Source organism: Littorina saxatilis, linkage group LG10, assembly GCF_037325665.1.
Source record: "Littorina saxatilis isolate snail1 linkage group LG10, US_GU_Lsax_2.0, whole genome shotgun sequence".
NCBI lineage: Eukaryota > Metazoa > Mollusca > Gastropoda > Littorinimorpha > Littorinidae > Littorina > Littorina saxatilis.
Genome location: NC_090254.1, coordinates 8,428,783 through 8,433,428, shown reverse-complemented (window position 1 = coordinate 8,433,428; position 4,646 = coordinate 8,428,783). Strand labels below are relative to the sequence as shown.

The window sequence follows — 4,646 nt, the reverse complement described above, 5'->3', positions numbered from 1 at the left end:
TTTTGAGAGACAATCAAATTTCTTGTTCATCTCATACTGGTCAACTTCAAAAAAAAAGAAAGCGGTGATGTTCCCGAATAGTGTTCAAAATGTAAGAAATGTTTTGAAAAGAACCAATCTTTGCAGATGGAGGAAATCGTAGCAGTGTGAGGAAACTGCGTAGGAAAGCTAAGCGAAACTTGAGATAGTTTGACTGTGAATTCAATCGATTCCGTAAACTTTGTTTTCATGGTCAAGGGACACAACTCCACGGCAGGCTGTTGACGGCGAAAGATTACTGGGGACGCTATTTTCCAATTTCACCATCAAGCTTATTTGTTAATTCATTAGAAAATCAAATTGTGAGTCGAAAGATGGGTTTCCGATAGTATTCCGAAAACATGGTGGCATATATATATTCCAGGGAGAAACAACCAGACAACCCGGTCAGCTTCGCTGAAAAGAAAACCCTCGTGAAGGCAGCAATGCGACCACAATCCATGAGAGACGCATATCATCTCCTAGAACGATGGCAGCAAGTAGTGATCATGCGACTACGAACTGGTCACTGTCGCCTCAACCCCCACATGTTCAGGAAACTGAAGCTGACCCCATCACCAACCTGTCCCTGTGGTCTGGAAGACCAGACTCCAGAACATGTCTTAAAGGAAAAGTCCAAGGTTTAGGGTCACTTTTGATATGTTGACCCTTTTAATTCATCAACCACAAATGCGTGTGTAAAAATGAACACAGAAATCCAAAAAGTATACTTTGACTCGTTTTTGGTTGTTCTGAATCGTTCCATCGCGCGCGCAGTCTTGGCTCATGACCTTGTGCACATACGTGTGCTACGTCACGAGCCTTGAACAACAAACATGGCCGGCTCAAGCAGTGAGGAAGACAAGTGGAATACGGACCGGTTTTCAGCCAGCCTGAGGTTTTAGCGTGCCCGTTTGAGCCTCTTCGTCGTCAAAATGCTGGTGAGGCCACAAGGAACTGCTTGAAACAGAGCCAGCATAAGCAGCAATACGAAATGGTATGTGATTCTCTTTGTTGTGATGTTGACACACTACTAGTCCGTGCTAGATCGAAGTCAGGTGTGTTTTTCACAGATCAGTTGATGTGCTTCCACAGATCTGTAAGCATGTAAAGATTATTGATTCATGCTATTATTTCAGGCATCTGATGTTGTTTATTTTCCTATCTTTAATCAAGGATTTCGTCCTTGAACTGCCCAGTTTAGAATAAATGTTTCCACAGTGATGTTCACACGCGACTATCCTTATTTTCTCTTGGAATTCTGAGTAATTCTTCAGTCACACAACGAAACATGTAGACAGCAAGTTAACATTGCGCAAAGCCTGTTTCTTGCGGACAAAACTGCATATCCTGGTATTTTTTTATTTGCGACAGTAAGCTATAAGACACTACATGACATCGACACCACTAAACAGTGAAACTTTTTTGAAATGGCGGTGGGCTGCTTTCATGTGCTAATACTAATAGTGATCCTGACATTTTTCTTGCGAAACGGTCAAAGGGAAGTAATAAATGAATTTAGTTTTTTAAACGAGCACACGTGATTTCCGATCTCAAACTAGATCTGAAATCATAAGATTTTCTGAGCAGTGGCGAAACGCTGATGGCTAGTGATATCGCAAGCCGTTTTGGAAGCAAATAAGCACTGTCAGACATATGCTGAAACACGATTACAGCAGTTCAAACTTTTTGATCATTGATTTTTAGGAGTACGCAATATCGGACAGTCACACTACAAAAAGACAATGCCTTAGTGCATAGATCGGTATTCTCAAACGTCACGAACAGACAGTACGTTGCTACTATTTTACTGTAGTAACAAAACCTCACAGTCCCATTAAAAATGTGTGGTGTGTGCCGAAAAGCAACCATATGAGATTCAGTCAGTGGGACCCTGAATCTACCTGGGGTTAAATCGGGTTATTGACTCTCATTACATGAATTTTTAAACTGAATATATACATTACATGTACTACTGTTCGTGTTGTTTTTGTGATCCAGTGCAATTTCTGTGTATACCTTAGAATCTCAAGGTAATTTTTGAACGGGGCATACAGATGATACATGTTGCCATGATCACAGAGTGATACGTGTATTTTACTTATCAGGTGTCAGTGCAGAAACTCCAAGAGGGAACGAAATTCAAATATCTGGAAAACCTGGATGAGGAGATAGACAGCCTAACAGCACATCCTCCTATGTTTGCTCGGACATCTACTACCTTCAAACTGCATACTATGCGTACACACAGGAATATGGACGACTCAACACTGATCAAAATGGGTAAGTAACACAACACAAACAGATGATTTCCATTATGATAGATTTATTTATCTGAAAGTAAAATTGACAACAGAGTGTACAATTTGTTTTCAAATACGAAAATATCACATTGGGTTAAAAAAACAAACATCATATATCATTAAAACTATTCTTTATTTCTAAACACATACATATCAGCATAGTTTATTCATGTAAACATCCTCATTTTGGTTCCCAGTCTATCTGAAATCAAGGTAAGATATATGCCCAAAAAAATAGCGATCACACAGTGCTTCAGCATGAATTTGAAAACCTGCTCTACGTCACATAGACACAGCGTGTCTTATGATTCTATCCACCCTCTCCAAACAAACACGTACACGTTTTCTCTGGTACGAATGTCTTAAAAGCTCAAACTAAGCTGCTGTTTTATTCTGTCTTGCTTTGCAGGAAATACAGGCACGTCGCTTACCCATAACAGGCAGCTGGTGCGCTAGCGAGTGGGGTTTCTCGGCAGAAGCATCAGAGTACCATTACCAACCTGTGCAGTCAAAACAATCAGAAATACTTTCCCAAACGGATGAAGAGTGGGGTTCAAACTCCCTGAGCTACAGAAGGCTGAAATATACTTTTACAAATCGTGTGACTGTGTTGAACAGATTCCTGCATGGTTTGAAGATGATACTGGGTTGTCACGTGGTCCGGTACATGGTTCACATTCTGCAACATTTTGTTCCAGACTTTTTCCACTGTTGGTCTACTCCTGCATCAGGTAGTCAGCCCATGAGCCGGTCAGCATAGCCTGTGTCCAGTATTGTCCGTTTGCCTGTTGCCTGAAACATGGTTGTTTGGAAGTAACTAACGATCTCTGCACACATTTTAACATGTGAATAAGAACAGAAAAAGTTTGTCAAAAGTATACATAGTTTAATTTGCATTTACTTCAAGGCCAGACTTTCTTCTCGTTCATTATTTCTTCATAAAGATTCTGGAAATTAACAAAATGTTTCCCCCTATCAAGGCCTCCTAACTTTTTTTTAAAATGCAGGTCGGTTTGTTGTCATCTGTGCATTACTACCTCTTGCCACCCGTGCGGTCATTGCCACCAGGTATTTCAACAATCAAACCGTCTATACAGGCTTAAAGGCACGTCCTTTTTCAAAACAGGATTGCTCACTACACAGATCTGCGAAGACTTTTACATTGAAAAAAAATCTCTTGACTTGAACATATACCAGGAATAAACATCCTGACTGGTTTTTGGAGCTGGATTTTTTTTAGGGAATGTTTTACACGTGTGGCGTTAAAGAAATTAATTCATAAGATTCTACATTCGCAAAGAGAGTACCCATAGCAGAGTGTTCAGTTCTGGTATTTTTCAAAACGGAATGATGGCCATATCCCATGTAAAAGCCTGGTAAGATTTGAGATTTTGAACCCAATCGTTAACACGGGAAGGGCTGTCCATTTAAGAGGACGCATCCATGCCTGGATGAGAAATACACTGATAACACAGAAAAAGCACGAGTTTAACCTGCATATTCACAAAACTGGTTCAGAGGCCCGGTAAAGGGAACACATGTTAGTTATTTTAAGAGAACATCACGAAGACCTAATTATTAAATTAAAGCCTTTCTGCACGAATGAACATCTTCTATGAATTATATTCTAAAACGCCACATGTGTAATTCATTCCACACACAAAATCCAGCTCCAAGAAGCAGTGAGGCTGTTGATTATTGGTATGTGTTCAAGTCGACAGATGATTTTTCCTGTGTAAACTGAGCCTTGGCAGATCTGATATAGTGAGCAAAGACCTGCATTTTTTTAAACGTGTTCAGAGGCCTTGAAATGGTTAAACATTTTGTTTATTTCAAGTAGTCTTTTACTCTTGATGAAGAAAAAGTTAACAATAAGGAAGGAAAATGGGTTGAAATGCAAATTAGATTCCTTTTGACGAACTTTTTATGTTCTTCTTCACGTGTTACATTATGCGAACGTAGATCGCAAGATATTTTCGAAAAAATTCATAGATAAGCCAATCTGCAAACGGACACAAATTCACAATATTTATGAAGCCAATAAATTTGACTCAAGAACAAAGCTTATGTGTTTGAGGTGATGTGCATGGGTATGAATGTTGAATGAGTCCGTCAAAGATACCCTCCATGTCGCCTTACAGTGGAACCTACCATTAAAATTATACCACCTTAAATTACCTTGCTCTTTCAAATGTACTGCTTAAACTTCTTGAACATGCAACTCTTGCTGTCTACCATAAAGACCATCAGGTCAACAACATACTCGTGAATGTTTTGTTTAGGTCTATAATTAAACATTTCAGAAAATATCCTTTTTTTATATAT

The 4,646-nt window shown here is 39.4% G+C and overlaps 1 long non-coding RNA gene across 1 annotated transcript; it reads left to right on the top strand.

Moving 5' to 3' along the window:
• Positions 1 to 654: 654 nt before the first annotated feature.
• On the top strand, positions 655 to 4,384 carry LOC138978088 (uncharacterized). The gene is made up of 3 exons (XR_011459579.1): positions 655 to 1,015; positions 2,127 to 2,301; positions 2,731 to 4,384. It is a non-coding gene; the product is annotated as an uncharacterized lncRNA (long non-coding RNA).
• The last annotated feature ends 262 nt before the right edge of the window (positions 4,385 to 4,646 follow it).